This window comes from Engraulis encrasicolus, chromosome 19 (assembly GCF_034702125.1).
Source record: "Engraulis encrasicolus isolate BLACKSEA-1 chromosome 19, IST_EnEncr_1.0, whole genome shotgun sequence".
NCBI classification, from domain to species: domain Eukaryota; kingdom Metazoa; phylum Chordata; class Actinopteri; order Clupeiformes; family Engraulidae; genus Engraulis; species Engraulis encrasicolus.
The window spans coordinates 33,138,637-33,156,251 of record NC_085875.1 but is presented as its reverse complement, the minus strand read 5'-3'; the positions used below and the strand labels follow the sequence as shown (position 1 = coordinate 33,156,251).

General features: G+C 45.7%; 1 long non-coding RNA gene across 1 annotated transcript; it reads right to left on the bottom strand.

The window, feature by feature from the left end:
- Positions 1–11,412: 11,412 nt before the first annotated feature.
- On the bottom strand, positions 11,413–14,622 carry LOC134470120 (uncharacterized). The gene is made up of 4 exons (XR_010039158.1): positions 14,308–14,622; positions 12,996–13,078; positions 12,385–12,483; positions 11,413–11,471 (listed from the first exon to the last, which is right to left on the bottom strand). It is a non-coding gene; the product is annotated as an uncharacterized LOC134470120 (long non-coding RNA).
- Between the last annotated feature and the right edge of the window lie 2,993 nt (positions 14,623–17,615).

The window sequence follows — 17,615 nt, the reverse complement described above, 5'->3', positions numbered from 1 at the left end:
GCCCACTTCAAAAAATGCTCAAATATACAATATAACCTCCACAAAAAAATAGATTACACCACTGCCACCAAGCTAATTCTAATGTTACACAATAAGAGTGGCATATAGTGAATTGAACACCAGTCCAATAGCTTATTAGAATTATAGAAGTAGAACTTAGACGTTTAAACCTTGTTTTAGGCTTTTGCCAATAAAAGCAAGATTTTCTTTATCTGATAACGAGTCACTCAGTGTAACATAGCTGTCTATATAGGTGGAACAGTGGTATCAAAAGTGAAAGTGGAAAACCCTGCCACAGATTCCTTCCAACACAAGTGACTTCTCCAAGTAATGATGGACAAAGTTACTCAAATATTTCAAGAAATTGTTTGTGAAACGCTAATATTGGCAAACGCTTAAAATAAGGTTTGAACATCCTAGTTCTACAATTCTTGTGAATTATTGGATGACTTATGTTAAATTAAGACCGACTAGCCTGAATGGATATTTTTACATAAAAATAAGCTTATTGAAATGAACTAGCCTATTACTAGTTGTGTAGAAGTTAGACAGCTGACATTGCTGTTGGACAACTGCTAGAGTAAATATTTTCTGTTAAGAACAATTCTATACATAGTGTTCATACTAGGGATGGGAATCTTCATCATCAAAGCGATACGATGTGCATCTCGATACACATGGCAACGATACGATACATTCACGATTCATGAAATTACCAGTGGTAAGATACGATACGATTCTCCTACCTACTGCGATGCAGTTCGATATGGCGCGATACAATTATAATGCCATGCGATGCAGTGCGATTCGGTACGATACGATGCGATACAGAACAGATTAAAATATCAAATTGATATTAAAGGCTGTGCACAAGGCTGCCGTTAGGCATAAGCAGAGTAAACAGAGCGCTTTTAGAACCTCAACCACTTTGCCCTCAAAATTGTGACCTCCTAAATTGAGACTGACTAAAAACATCATGAAAAAATATTTCATTACATTTGAAAACATTTTTGTTAGTTATCAAAAGGGCCATCATTTTTCAGACAAACTGTAATTGTGAATACAGTAATTAGCATTATTATTAGTAGCAGTAGTAGTATTTACTTATGAGGGGGCCTCCTGACCAGTTATGCCTTGGCCCCCAAAACCTTAGCAGCGGCCCTGGCTGTGCATATGTAACAGTGTGCTTTTAGCACCTTTCTTTTTTGTAGTATAATTACACAAAGATGGGTTTTTATTTTGACACACCTTCGTTACACTAGTCATACAGTAGACTTCTTCACTGTCATGGGTGTCTATGGAGCTTCCTGCCCCCCTCCTTCTATCCCCCTCTAATATTTCCGTTTGTCTGATTCATATTTCTATGCTTTCCATATCCTCTTCCCTGTCTCTGTATGCTGTGGGAAGAGGTATGTTTCTCCACTTTTCTCTTTCCCTAATCTTACTTAAATCTTCTTTCTATTCTGTCATCCATCACTTGTGCCACTGTAATCCTAAACACTACTCCGTGTATTACCCCTTTTCTAATGTATTACACGAATATGATGCATGGTTTCATGTACTTTGATGTGTTAGCGCCACCCGGTGTAATATAAGCCGGTGGCATCGTGACAATCCTTTAGCTTAGCGTTGCTAACGCTAGTAGTCACGAGTATTTAGCATTTATTTTTATGGTCTTCTCAGGAGTGGCAGTGCAGCCCAAGCCCCATGGTGATTCTGTGCATACTGTGTGTGAAATTACAGGTGTGTGTTTATTTTCTTTGTCTCTGTGTATAATGTGTTCAGAAATGGAAATGTGACCCTGGCAACTTAGCTAACTCACTTGTTATGCTAGCGGAGTTTTGCTAAGTTAGCTAGCCAGGGCACAATGAGTCTTAAAATTAGAAGCAAGCTATGTTTTTGGTAGCACTTCTCTTAGCCCAGCGATTTTATTTGTTTTTCTCATATGTTTCACCATGTTTAGTGCTACTGTTAAGCATGTTTATTGTAACAATTACTCCCTGTCTCTGTATGCTGTGGGAAGAGGAGTGGCAGTGCAGCCCAAGCCCCATGGTGATTCTGTGCATACTGTGTGTGAAATTACAGAACAATCTTGCAATCTTGTCTCGGAGTCATCCTTATATCAACCATTCAACACAACGCAGAGTGAAATCCAAACCGGTTACATTGGTGCCGTGACTCCGCTTCGCTTGATCAACGCCTGCTTGATCCCGGGACTGCTGCGCTTCTCTCCTTCTTCACGCAGGGGTGCACTTGTTTGTCTGTCTGTATGCTCGTATGTGTGTTTGTGCGTGTGCGCGCGTGCGTGTGAGGTATTCTATGACGTGCATACCGTTTAGGGCATATAGTATCACATTGTGTTTTTAATGTTTCTGCAAGTGTATCTCTTAATGCTCTTTCACTTCGAACCTCTCTCTATTTCTTTCTCATAGTAGTACTTGAGTTTTGACTATTAGAGCTCTGCAGATTTATTTAAGTGTATTGAGCTGAAATAGTAATTATTTTTGTTTTGCTGACATATTTGTGTCATAGGCATTCCGGGTTTGAGTTGACTTATGCTATAAAATGGCTGAGGGTGGTGATAGCTTTGCTGGGGATGGTGATGTGGTTGAGCCCTTTATGTTTAGAGACCACTCGCGTCTGGCTGGTATTGGGAGAGCTTATCCTTTGGGGATTCACGGTTTTGGTAGGGGGAGGCAGGTTGGTAATGTGGGACAGGTTAACTTGATTAGAGGTCCAGTGGCCACTTCCACTCCCCTGAGAGACACTGCTTATATGCCCTGTACGGATCAAGCCACACCAGCAGCACATATAGCCCCTGCAGTTACACAGCCTATGGGAGTAGCCCATTCACCGGTGACACATACTGCCCCTATGCCTACACTGATTGCACACACAGGCCCTTCTCCTGCTACATGTCCAGCCCCTACACCCAACACACAGGTGATTACTGCAGACACACTGGGCATTGTCTTGTCAGATCTGGCTAAGCAGATCAATAGTAACATTACTGCCAGTATAGCCGCACTGCAGCAGGCCAGTGGTCAGCCGCACCCTAGCCACTCTTCACCGTCCCTTACAGAAGCAGATGCCTCAAGAGTTAGTGTGACTGTCCAGTCAGATGCCAAGCTCCCTCCCTTCTTCAGGGGTGACCACACAGACAAGTTTTCAGTCGATGAATGGGAGGATGTAGTGCTGAACCACCTTCGTCATGTGAACCGCACAGAGCGGGAGAAGTCTGACTTTGTCATGAGTCGTCTGTTAGGCAAGGCGAGGGATGTAGTGAGAGTCTCTCTTCGGTGCAGCTCTGAGCCAGCCTCTGGTCACACCGTATCTGCTGTGTTCGATATCTTGAAGAGGAATTTTAGTGAGCTGACATACTCCAACATGCCCATGAGAGACTTCTACAATACTCTTCCACACCACGGTGAGTCTGCTATGGAGTACTGGATTCGTCTAAACAAAGCCATTGATGTGGCGGAGGAATGTCTACGGAGACAGCGGAGAGTTCTGGAGGAACCAGGAGCAGAGTTAGTAACAATGTTTGTGTCTCACTGCCCAGACCCCAGTCTTGCTGTGTCTCTCTCGTTTAAGCCAGCTGAGAAGTGGACGCCGTCAGAGATCCAGGAGAGAGTGGACGCACGTCAGAGGGTGCTGAAGAGGAATGAAGGGGCCCGCTCTTCTTCTTCGCCAGTGTCTACAGAGAGTGTGCGCCCACTCACCCAGTTCACTGTCCAGCACGCTGAGCCTGGCCCCCCACCCATGGCTCCGCCGGTGTTCCAGTCCCATGCCCCCGCAATGCCTGAGTCTGCCCAGTCACTCAGTCCCCCTGCTGCTGAGCCGAGCCTCTCTCATGTAGTGACCATGTTGGACAAAGTACTTTCAGTGTGCACTGCCTCCATGTCCCCGCACGCCATGCCCCCGCGCGCCGTGCCAGCCCAGCGGAGCCAGTACACAAACCGTGAGACACGCCAGCCATGCAGAGTGTGTGGTTCACTACAGCACACTACATTCAGCCACTGTAAAATGGACCGGCTTTGCCACAACTGCCTGCAGCCTGGCCATGTCAAGAGTGCATGCCCCACAGCACATCAGTCTCAAGTTGGTGCTGCCCATGTCCCGCACACGCAGTTAAACTAGATAGCCCATGTAGTGTGAGGGGTACCATGGGCTCTTCTGCTGAAACCCTCAGTGACAATGACTTCCAATCCATTTATGTAAATAGTTGTGCACTTTTGCCGGCCGAGACTACGGCTATTTATCTCAACTCTCAGCGGCTTGAGGGCTCCAGTGACTTGTTCTACACGCCAGTCGTGGTCAGCGGCCTTGTTTCACTGAAGGGCATGCTAGATTCTGGCTCCATGTCATGCACGCTGAGCGAGGAGGGTGAAATGAGACTGAAGGCATCTGGCATTCTCCCTTGTCCACAGCCAGTTCCCAGCAACATTGTTCTTATCGGATGTGGCGGTTTGGCGACGCGCCCTAAGTGCATTTATGAACTTGAGATCGAAGTGTCCGGATCACAGTTCCTGGTGCCCACTTTTGTAATATCTGGCCAGCGGGATGAGTTTATCATCGGGACCAACGTATTAAAGCCCCTCCTCAGCAAGATGAAAGGTGAGAAGAAATACTGGGACGCTGTCACCTCCAGAAGCACCAGCCCTGAGTGCGAGCAAGTTTTGGAGCTCCTCACCTGCGTCTCCCGCTGGGCTGGTCCAGAGCCATCGGGTCCAATCGGCACTGTCAAGCTGAGGCGGGCCATCACCCTGTTGCCAAAACAAGAATACCTGGTGTGGGGCAAACTACCAAGCCATGTCCCTGTGTCCCAAGGCAGTACAGTGATTGTGGAGCCCACCACAGCACGCTCGGGGCCAAAGAACATCCTAGTGGGGCGCGTCATCACGCCAATGTGGGGAGATCACTGGATCCCCATGAGAGTTCTCAACCCCACTGAGTACCCTGTCAGGCTGCGCCGTAACACAAAGCTGGCTGATGTTTCACCATGTGTGGCTATTGAAGACCTTCCTCTGACTCAGGGCCTTGCCTGTAACAGCGCCGTTCAGCCTCACATGTATGCTCCAACTCAGTTGCAGTCTCCAAAGCAGTGTCTTGACGCGTGTGGCCTCGGAGATGTAGACATTGATGCATGTGAAGTCTCAGATGAATGTAAGTCCAGGCTGGCTCACCTGCTTTCCAGTTTCCAGGACGTCTTCTCCAAGGACAAGCTTGACTGTGGAGAGGCAAAGGGGTTTGTGCACCGCATTCACCTCACTGATGATCGGCCATTCCGACTTCCTTACCGCCGTATTCCACCTGCGCACTATCACAAGCTGAGAGAGGTTCTGAGTGACATGGAGGAGAAGGGTATCATCAGAAAGTCAATCAGTGAGTACGCTTCGCCTCTAGTGATGGTGTGGAAGAAAAATGGCGATCTCAGGATATGCACAGACTTCCGCTGGCTAAACGCAAAGACAGTGAAAGATGCCCATCCATTGCCACATCAGTCAGACTGTCTTGCGGCCCTTGGTGGCAATGCGCTGTTCAGCACAATGGACCTGACGTCTGGGTTTTATAACATCCCCCTCCATGAGTCTGATCGGCATCTCACTGCTTTCACGACACCACTCGGGCTCTATGAATATAACAGGCTCCCCCAAGGTCTGTGTAACAGTCCGGCTTCATTCATGCGCATGATGCTGAGCATTTTTGGCGACCTCAATTTTTCCACCCTCTTGTGCTACCTGGATGATCTCCTTGTTTTTGCCCCGTCTGAGTCAGAGGCCCTGTGTCGTCTTGAGGTCGTCTTCACCAGGTTGAGGGCGCACAATCTGAAGCTCTCCCAGAAGAAATGCCACTTTTTGCGCAAGTCTGTAAAGTTCCTGGGGCATGTTGTGAATGTGGCTGGCGTGTCTGTTGATCAGGAGAAGGTTGATGTCATCTCTAGCTTCACAGCACAGGATCTGATGATGGAGGACGGGTGCACACCTTCTCAGAAGAGAGTTCGCTCCTTCTTGGGAATGGTGATGTATTACCAGCATTTTATCCCTGGCTGTTCATCCATTGCTAAGCCCCTGTTTGCGCTAACTGCTGGCCAAAAGCGTAGAGGCAGACATGACAGGAAGCTTCGGAGGCCTGGCACCTACCGTGAGTTAACTCCGGGAGACTGGACTCCAGAGTGCATGAAAGCCTTTGAGAACCTCAAGAGGGCGCTGTTGACAAGCGTAGTTCTTGCCCACCCAGATTTCAACAAGCCCTTCGTGCTGTGCACTGACGCGTCCCTGGACGGCCTGGGAGCCGTTTTGTCCCAAGTTCCAGAGGGTGAAGAGGTAGCCAGACCCATCGCGTTCGCCAGTAAGTCCCTCAGCAGGAGCCAAGCCAACTATCCAGCCCACCGATTAGAGTTCTTGGCTCTGAAGTGGGCAGTATGCGAGAAATTCAGCCACTGGCTGAAGGGTCACACTTTTACAGTGTGGACGGACAATAACCCGCTCACATACATCCTGACAAAGCCAAAGTTGGATGCATGTGAGCAGCGTTGGGTGTCCAAGCTGGCCCCATACACCTTTGACCTCAGACATGTCCCCGGGCCGAAGAATGTTGTGGCTGACGCTCTGAGTCGTGACCCTTTTGTGAAGCGGCTCTTGTCTGAACCCTACGCTGATCTACTGCAGCAAGCCTCCGAGGTCAACGACAGTTGCGTGCAAGACATGTTCCGCCTCACCTGTAATCCTCAGGCCACGACTGACTCCTCTCTCAGCACCGTGCAACCCTCTCGATGTCAGGTGATGATGTGTCAGCTGCTCTGGACACACAGGATGTGTGGGACCTTGGCGCCCAGCAGCGGGCCGCTTCCCTCAGTGACCACCTGACGGGCTTGGGGGACTGTGGACAGGACACACTCCACGCGTGGTCGACAGATGAGCTGAGAGCCCGCCAGTTACAGGATGACGCCATTGCCAGAGTGATGTTCTATGTCGAACGGAAATCGAGACCGTCGAGGCGTGAACGTGCTCGAGAGAATCACCTGGCCTTGAAGTTGCTTCGAGAATGGCGGAAGTTCCAGCTAAGGGATGGCATCCTCTACAGAGTCTCGAAAGACCCCCTCTCCAACACCAAGAGATTCCAATACGTCGTGCCTGCTTCCCTTAAGGCAGATGTCTTGGCTGGTCTGCATGACTTGGCAGGTCATCAGGGTCAACTGCGCACGCTCTCCCTTGCTCGTCAGAGGTTCTTCTGGTATGACCTGGAGAAGGACGTTAGGCATCACGTCAGAGAATGCATGAGATGTGTCCTCAGCAAGACCGCTGAGCCAGCCGCCAGAGCTCCTCTGCACAGCATCAAAACTACCGCGCCTCTGGAACTCGTCTGCATCGATTTCTGGTCTGCTGAGGACAAGAACAACAAGTCTGTTGATGTCTTGGTCATAACTGACCATTTCACGAAGCTCGCACATGCATTCCCATGTCAGGACCAGACTGCTAAGAGGGTGGCGAAGCGGCTGTGGGACAACTTTTTCTGTGTGTATGGCTTCCCCACTCGCCTGCACTCAGACCAGGGAGCGTCCTTTGAGAGTGAGCTCATTGCGGAACTCATGGAGCTGGCTGGCGTGCAGAAGTCTCACTCTTCTCCTTACCATCCGATGGGCAACGGTGGTACAGAGAGATTCAACCGGACACTGGGAAACATGCTGCGGTCCTTGCCCCCACAGTCCAAACAGAAGTGGCCCCAGTTGGTTCAAACCATGACCTTCGCCTACAATTGCACGGTGCATGAGACGACTGGGTTCGCGCCCTTCTACCTGATGTTTGGCAGGGTCCCGAGACTGCCTGTTGATCTGCTGTTCAGGAACGTGATTTGCGATGAGAGGATTGCTGACTACGACTCCTATGTCAAGTCCCTGGCCAGTGACCTCCAGTCAGCCATGCAAGTCGCTCAGAAGAACTCCAGGTCTGAGCAGAGACACCAAGCTGAGCAGTACAACAAGAGGGCCAAAGGAGTGGCGCTGTCCATTGGCGACCGAGTCCTTATTGCCAACAAAGGATGCAGGGGAAAGCGCAAACTTGCTGACAAATGGGAGCCAGATGTGTACACTGTGGTAGCCGCAAAGCCCAGCCTCCATATCTACAAAGTCGAGGGCAGTGATGGTAAACAGAGGGTGCTCCACCGGAACCTCCTGCTTTCAGTGAACTTCCTGCCACTCGCAGATGATACAGATGTCGCTTCAAGTGCAGCAGCTGAATGTGTCAGTTCAAGCGTCTCCCTGTCCGAGGCTCACCTGTCAGATCTCTCCTCTGAGCATGCTCTGGCCCCGTCTGTCACTGCCCTGTCTGTCACTGCCCCGTCACGCCAAGATGACTCTGTCGCGGACCGCACTTCCTCTTGGGTCGCTGAACAGTCTGCCGTGCTGGATGACTTCGAGGAAGATGATGCAGCTGGTCCCGGGTCCCCGCTTCCTGGTGGCAGCTCAGATGCCTCTGCTAGTGGTGTGGCTGGCCCTGGTGATGTTGCAGAACATATCATGCCCTCTACCCCTCACGACCCACTTCACGTCCCACCTCACGACACTGACACTCCCTCAAATGGCCACTTAGCCCCCTTCCCCTTGTCCAGGTTTGGTAGGGTTATTAAGCCTGTGTGTAGACTTATAGAGTCTATGGCTCAGTTGCAAACCGTTTTAGGTGGGGATGAGTCCTTCGGTCAGGTCATCCACGTGTAGTGTGTGCATTATATATTTTTTTCTTAGCTATTTGACAGCTTCTGCTGTTGTTCATGGCTTTATTGAGCCTGTTGTCTGTTTGCTAAGTGTGAATAACATGTAGTTATTTCTGATTCGTGTAGTCTCTGGTCTGAGCCTTACCGTTGAGGTGTATATGGCATCTCATCTACCCGGTGCGTTCTGGGACTTGATCACCCCTGGATCACGCCTGACCTCTTTAGGTAGCTGTCACGCTGGTACTTGTAATGGCTGTAAGCGGAGCTTGAGTGTTTTTATGTTCGGGATGTTTTTATATCTTTGTGAAATTCTAGGGGGGTGAATGTAACAGTGTGCTTTTAGCACCTTTCTTTTTTGTAGTATAATTACACAAAGATGGGTTTTTATTTTGACACACCTTCGTTACACTAGTCATACAGTAGACTTCTTCACTGTCATGGGTGTCTATGGAGCTTCCTGCCCCCCTCCTTCTATCCCCCTCTAATATTTCCGTTTGTCTGATTCATATTTCTATGCTTTCCATATCCTCTTCCCTGTCTCTGTATGCTGTGGGAAGAGGTATGTTTCTCCACTTTTCTCTTTCCCTAATCTTACTTAAATCTTCTTTCTATTCTGTCATCCATCACTTGTGCCACTGTAATCCTAAACACTACTCCGTGTATTACCCCTTTTCTAATGTATTACACGAATATGATGCATGGTTTCATGTACTTTGATGTGTTAGCGCCACCCGGTGTAATATAAGCCGGTGGCATCGTGACAATCCTTTAGCTTAGCGTTGCTAACGCTAGTAGTCACGAGTATTTAGCATTTATTTTTATGGTCTTCTCAGGAGTGGCAGTGCAGCCCAAGCCCCATGGTGATTCTGTGCATACTGTGTGTGAAATTACAGGTGTGTGTTTATTTTCTTTGTCTCTGTGTATAATGTGTTCAGAAATGGAAATGTGACCCTGGCAACTTAGCTAACTCACTTGTTATGCTAGCGGAGTTTTGCTAAGTTAGCTAGCCAGGGCACAATGAGTCTTAAAATTAGAAGCAAGCTATGTTTTTGGTAGCACTTCTCTTAGCCCAGCGATTTTATTTGTTTTTCTCATATGTTTCACCATGTTTAGTGCTACTGTTAAGCATGTTTATTGTAACAATTACTCCCTGTCTCTGTATGCTGTGGGAAGAGGAGTGGCAGTGCAGCCCAAGCCCCATGGTGATTCTGTGCATACTGTGTGTGAAATTACAGAACAATCTTGCAATCTTGTCTCGGAGTCATCCTTATATCAACCATTCAACACAACGCAGAGTGAAATCCAAACCGGTTACACATATTACTTTTGAAATAGTCTACTGGAAAGCCAACAGTGAGAACTCATTTTGGCTTGGGCACATTGCTTTGTGCAGAGACAATGAAAAAAATACACACAGGGTTCGTACGGTCATGAAAAACCTGGAAAAGTTATGGAATTTGAAAATTCAAATTTCCAGGCCTGGAAAAGTTATGGAAAACGTATTTTTGGTCAAAAGTTTTGGAAAAGTCATGGAAATCCATCCAGTGTTTCATCAATTATCTTTATGAAGTTGATGCCACGGCGTAATAAAATCTAAATGTCCGAGTTCTCGTGGAAATGTTGTCTAGTGCAGGCTGCGTCTGCCTAACCATGTGTTGCCAAATTGAGTGGGTCTCAAATAACGCGTGTTGTAATGGCTCCAGGCGGGTTTCAAGCGTTTTTGGCGCTAGAAATCAGTCACACCTGGCAACCCGCCTCGTAACGCGCGAGCTAGATGTAATGTGTGCGTGCAGAGATACTGTTGCTAAGGGGAGATAGAACACTCGGCGGCCATCTTGGCTACGCGTCGGGGCTTCTAATTCAGATTAGTAAGACTTTCGTGAATGGGGAGTTAATGGGGAGATCAAAAGTGGGACAACTTATCGATACAGAACTCACGGGGTTGGAATCGCAATGAAAAACGAATTAAAACAGCTGTCTTAGAATGACCGTATGTATGACTGTAACACCGTAAAACACGTTTTTTCTCAAGCTTAATTTTGAACTGCGCATGTGCAAGACTTCACGACATGACGTTCTGCTTTCCAGTCTGTTGGTTGTCTCCTAGATACCATCTCTGCCGGGTCTCTCCACTCCAGACCCATCCACATCTCCTCCATCGGCTGTCGGATGACAGACATCGCTTCCCAGACAGCACACTTACGTCTTGCCAACGTCGCAAGATGTAAAATACATCGGCAAGACGTCTATAGAAGAACGTTTGCTCATCGGCAAGATGTTGGGCAGACGTGTGCGGCGTCCGATGGAGCGCCTATGTTTTACCGATGCATTGGCTATCTCGACGTCTCCCAGCATCTGGCCGATGAGCTGCCGCTATTTCAAAGACATCTTGCCGCTGAATTTATTTACATGCATCTCGCCGACGTTTAGCCGCTTTATATCCAGCCAACATTTACCCGATTTAATTACGACCTACTGGACGTACCCCATCTGCGCGAGGAAAGCATCCTGACGTCTCGAGGAACAGCTGATTTTAGGTTGCAGTTATGAACCTAGCATACTAGAAAAATCAGCTCTTTCCATAAACAAAAAAGACGTCTGAATGTTCTCACCGCTGCAGTGGAATTCCGCCTTTTTTTTAGGTCTTCCTGATCAGTGCTTAACCCATATGCCTCACCAATGAAAACACAAGAAACCATAGAAGTTTTTCCATTTATTTTTTTCCACAATTAAGCAAAATGTCCATCGTTGAATCATTCCTGCAGGAGAAAAAAAAATCTGTGAATCTGTAACCCTTTACATAACATACCCTACAGTTTAGGCTATGACTTTGACATGTCAAAAGTTTACAACTACAGTATTTATTTAAACAGTTTTGTAAGCAGGATTTCACCATCTACTGTATGTAGACTAAGTCCTGCCTGTGGATGAAAAGTCTATCATCTATATTGACCCATTTAATTTAAAAGTGTACTCGCTGTGGTATTTTTTATACAGTCATGGATAAGTGGGGCAGTCATTGGTAAGCGGTTAGGGTGTCCTGTAGCCCAGGGCTGAACAACCCAAAGGTTGCTGTTTCATCTTCCAGCCCGCCAGGTTGGTGGAGGGAGTAATTAACCAGTGCTCTCTCCTCCATCCTCCATGACTGAGGTACCCCAAGTAGGGATGCACGATGTATCGGCCAGATGTATCGGTATCGGCCGATATCGGCCGATATTCAACACATCGGACATCGGTCTGATGGGTAAAACTGGGCCGATGTTTTTTTATATATGTTACGGTTCTAAAAGAATGGACTTGACGATGACTTTCACTGTTTTTCTTCTATTTTGTCTCTATTTTTTTATCTAAATATCACAGGGAGTTAAAAAGTGTTTTTGGAAATAAGACGACATTCAAAAATTCGGTTTGTTTGCATCATTGTCATCTTTTTTTTTTCTGTGTCATATTCCCAAGGAATGGTAGCATCGCATCTGCTGTGCTGTGCTGAGTCAAAGTCATTCATAAGCCTACTGGTTGTGTTTTCCCTGCCCATTCACTACTTTGATGGCCTGCAATTTATGCAGATGTGTTCTACAACTTTTCGATGAAACTTACATTTTACATTTGACACCACAAACTAGGCTTACTTGTTGTGCTGTGTGGATTTTGTTGAGCAGGGATCTCACTTACCAATCAGCATGTTTTCCTCTTGTTACCAGCATCAGTCTGAACCTGGCTGGACACCTGGGCACTTAACCATATGTGAACTCTGAGGGCAAGTGTAGAAGCCTGGCAAATAAAGACAGGAATAAGTCGGTCTCAGTATCACTGCGCAACTACATTCACAATGTAATATGTGGGTTTAGTTGATTTCTGCCCATCACAATTTAATATTATGGTTTACATTTAGGCATACAACTTTCACAATGCCATATTAGTTACATTTAGCTAGCTAGTGTCCTATTTGGTAAGAACATGTACAAGTGATGTAGGCTGTACAGCAGGGGTGGGCAACTTTCATTATCAGGTGGGCCAACATTTTTGCTTACCACAATCGGTGGGCCACATCACCACGCACTTGAGAGAATTTACAAAAGGATACTTCACTTTTTCTTTATTTATACCTGAATGCTTACATGTGGCGCCTGAGCCTCCAGTTGCCCATCCCTGCTGTACAGTATCCTAACAGAAAGGCTCTCATAGTATTTCAAATAATGGTCTATATAAAAACTGGTTATAATAGGTACAGTGCAGCATAAACAGGGTTGAGGGGGTGGTTTCTTTTATTTCGTTGTACCTACTGAGCAGTTTAGCCAATGTCTGTGTGACACGTTCATGCTGCCACTTCCACAGCATCCTCTTCACAACCGCGGGGGCAAAACACCTAAAAACATAATAAGGTTTTTTCAGTCCAAGATATAGACTAGAAAATGAGTGACAGCATCACAATCAGTTTGTATGCAAGTGTAGTGGACCCCCCATTTTTGTCTTTTTGTTATTCCCTTATTATTCCCTTATTCTCATTCCCTGTCTTTTTGTTGTCCTGTCAGAAGTTGTCTTAGTTTAATTATGCTGTTGCACGTTTTCGCCAATAGATGGCATCATAGGACCAGCAATGAGTGCAGAGACTCTCTCTGGTGCAGTAGCCACTTCGGCCACATAAGAGGAACGAAATGTGGAAGTGGCAGGCTTTGTTATGATACAGAAGGCAGCGGTGTCAGCTGTACAGTTATGCTGAGGAAAATGTAAATAAACAACGAACTCAGCGAAACTCTACACACTTGAGGACCTTATTCATTAAGTGTGCAACATAAGCATTCACGCAATAATGCCACAGGTCACATTTCAGTTTATAAGCAAGATTACGATATGCACTGTGCTCGAAACAAGCACAGGACAAAACTGTGAGTAGCTCTATGTAAACAATAGCAGGCACGATAGTTGAAATATGCTACAGTGCGGTTCGTGTGGAGGATGGACATGTCAAAGACTGAGGCGACCTGACACACGAAAACACTTTGCCGTGTAACATTAGCCAATCTTTATTTTCAGATGTGACTTCCGATTATTATTTAAAACACGACTACCTGTCAGTCACCTTAATGAAATTGTTAGCCAATGAATGGTTGGTGCAATTTCGATCCCACATCTTCAAGAATAATGAATGCAGGCAGCCAACTAAAATAGTCAGTAGGCACAGTTTGTAACTCATCGGATTTGTTAAATCTCANTTCAGGAGAAGTGGGTGGACTGCGTACCCCTGCGTACCATGCCCACTACACCCCTGACAACAAGCTAGTTCTAGCCAGAAGTTCTAGCCAAAGCAAGATGCTCAAGCAACGTCAGATTACACAGACTGACAATATAGCTGCCAAGACATTGAACGATTAAAGCAGCCTAGAATCAAACGCTTTTGTAAAGTTGAGCTCATGTTGGAAAACTTTGTCAGGTGAGGTGAAGTAGTTTTAGCATACAGTAGTAGACCTACCTACGGATGTCATGGAGTCTGAAACACCACATTATTAACACACACGACAAAAAAACAAATGTGGAAGCGGAGGATAAAGTAATATACGTGCCAACATTGACATATATTTCCTTCAAATCACGTACCTTTAGTCTGTATGAGGATTCCCAAGACAGTTGTACATCTGGCGGGTAGTACTTCTATACACATCTATGGGTAGATCCCATTACCTGGTTACGGTACGGTCGGAAAACGGGCCACACACATGGCAACAGCTGATGAGGAACGAGCCGTCGTAAAAGCTCATTTTTGCGCTTGCGTCGATGCGATGAGATGATTGGATCAACGATGGCACAGCTCAGCAACCGATTGGCTCTTGTTGCGGGTAGGCGGGTGATAAGCAGGCATTCGACGTTTTGGCGTTACGATTTCACACCGTTTATTCCTATGGAGACATTCGTCAGTGTTCTATCTCCTTGTTAGAGTACCTCTGGTGTGTGGCATTGAGAGTAAATACTGTCAATGGTGCGTGGTGGTGAGAGGTGATCATAGCTCTAATCCTAGAAAAGAAATGTGGTTCTGTACGATATTACAGCATGTCGTGAAGTGTTACTTCAACAATGCGCGGCTTAACTTTCTGAAAAGATGATCAACAATGGCTGGAGAGGACGAAAGTTGTGATGTGGGCGAAGCAGCGGCACTTGTTAGCCACCTGAAGGGCAAGATACAGCAGGCGGTTACCTGCTCAGCTACTAACAGGTTAGCAGTTATACGCGTTTTAAAATATTTAGCGGTTCCACTGAAACTTAGCTAATGCCAAAAGGAATACCTGTTTGGTCTTGGTTTAATTTGCCAGATAGGGCACCAAGCGAACCTTTATGCTTTCGGTAAGCCCCGAGATTTTGATATTGATAAGCAATGCACCTGCTGCCTGCGAGTGAACTTGTCCAGTGTGCTGAAAGATTACATGAAATCCGTACAGTAGTCTATGTGCAGCTGACCGCGAGCCAAACGATTACCAATGTCTGTGTCGTGCCAAAAAGCGAGTGCCTGCCAAAACACGAGTGCCCTCATTGAAACCAATGAAATTTTTTGAGGGAAAATTATACTCTTTTTTGCAGAGTTAATTACATAATTTATGAACTAAAAATATGCTTATGAAACAGTACTCGTCCTCCACTTAATATGAGCTATTTGAATGAAACTGTATCATTTGTTATGACAATTCTTAGATCCTTTTATGGAAATAATACCGAAATTGTAACCAGTTCTTTGTAATACTTCCAGAAGCAATGTATTTTCGGTCAGATCGTTGTAACACAAAATGAAACTCACCCGAGCATCTCCTTGAGTGGGCGTCAGACTAACTATGCCACGAACAGTGCAGTCTCTCTCTCTCTTTTTTTTTTGCTCCAGCAACGACCACAACAAATGACAACATTATCATTCTTACAGGAGCTTTGGACTGTTGTGCTTAGGCAGGTGTAGTAGGCCTATGATTTCTTACTTGGGCAGGATGAGCATTTATCCATCTCCATAGAGAGCATGTTGATACAAATGTGTCTTCATGATGATTTCACGACCTAATTTGCTATAGGCTGGCCTAGGCCTATTCATTTTCATTTCTGACTGTACATTAGACAAGCGAATTATATAACATTGGTGAATAATAGCAGAATTAATGTAATACAACATGAAGTATAATGGTTGCTTATAGCTTGTAGTAAAACATAACCTATAGTATGAATATGTTTATTGTTCACATATTTGTAATATAGGCTATGTAATATAGCCTATAATATAATATGCCATAGTCTACTCTATAGTATAAAAATATACAATAATTACATATTTATAATATAGGCTACGTAATATAGCCTGTAATATAGCCTAATACGCCCCCACCCCCCGCGTGCGATTGGTCATTGGTTTTTCGGTCCTGGAAATTCAGAAAAAGGTTTTGGAAAAGTCATGGAAAAGTCATGGAAAAAAATTGGTGAAAAAGTGTATGAACCCTGTACACAATACAATGAATACCATGCCAATTACAGTAGACTATATCTCTTTTTTTAAATAAAAATGAGAAAACCACAGAGCTTCTGATCATGTTGGAATATTGACCTGGACATGTTATAGGCTAACTACATTTACAGGTAAGCTCTGAACAACTTATCAACCACAATTGATCCAAATTAGAACAATTTACTAAGTCGATGTTGGGAATGGGGTTAATATCAGAAGGGGGAAATAACGTGCGTACTGGACTGAGGTGTTGGAATAGTGTACTTTTCAACGGGACTTTTTAAACTTCATGGACAATCTGCACGAGCAGCAAATCAGACTGTGTGTGTCCAGCACGAGAGCAAAATATAACAGGCTCCTAAGCAATGATGCCAACTTAGCGACTTCACTTCTTTTTTACTGCATGAACAATGGACTTAACACGAATGCACAGGCTCTGTAACGTTTCCCAACACGGTTATGTTTTTTTTGTATCTTGTGCGCTGACTATGCTTATGCTGCTGTCATTCGGAAACTGCAGCATGTTGGCAGACAACTTTCTCTTGTTGTTTGTGCCGCACGGTAGACTACCCTATCATCTCAAATAGTGAAGCGAGTACTCTCTCCACACGTCTTCCAGACTCGCAGAAGATGGTCGCTAGAAACTTTCATTTAAAAAGTCACCGGATGACCAGAAAACTCGCTGTATGTGACAACAAAATGTGCTCCACATTGCTGGTAACCCGCCGCTTTGACTCAAAGGAAAATACTGATTGCTTGGTCACGCCTCCTCGCAATAGAGATGGAAAGGCGGTCTGAATCAGAGCAAGATGATGTGCGTTGCGCACGAGAACAAATCCTGAAATTGACAGTTTCTAAAAAGTTTTAAGAGATATTATCCGATTCGTACCGATGCGGACAGTCAAGGTACGATGTATCTCGATTGTATTTGCGTTTCATACTGATGCAGACGTTTGCAAATCGATGCAACCGTACCGTACAGGTCGTATCGATTTTCCGATACGTATCGGTGAATCTTCCCGTCCCTAGTTCATACGCAGTGTTAATGCCGTCCGCGATAATCTACAATGTAGGCCTACTGTAAATGGCCTTGAAAATAAAGAGAATGCATTGAATGAGAAGGTGTCCAGACTTTTAGGGACACACTGGACACAATACAACTGGCACGGCACTGAGCATTTTAAGCTCCAGAATGTGACATTGGGCATTGTTAACCATCTATCACAACTTAAAAACTGTATGTCAGTATGGTCAAGCCTGCCATTGTCAATTGTGCACTGTTGGGAATTACACGGACACCAAAATCACAATATTACCATTATTGGTTAGAATTTAAAATTCTAGTGTCATTTTTAGTAGTTTATTTCCAGAATGTATCCTGGCCATTCACAAATGTCATTCTCTTTTACTAGCACCATTAATTTCTAAGGAC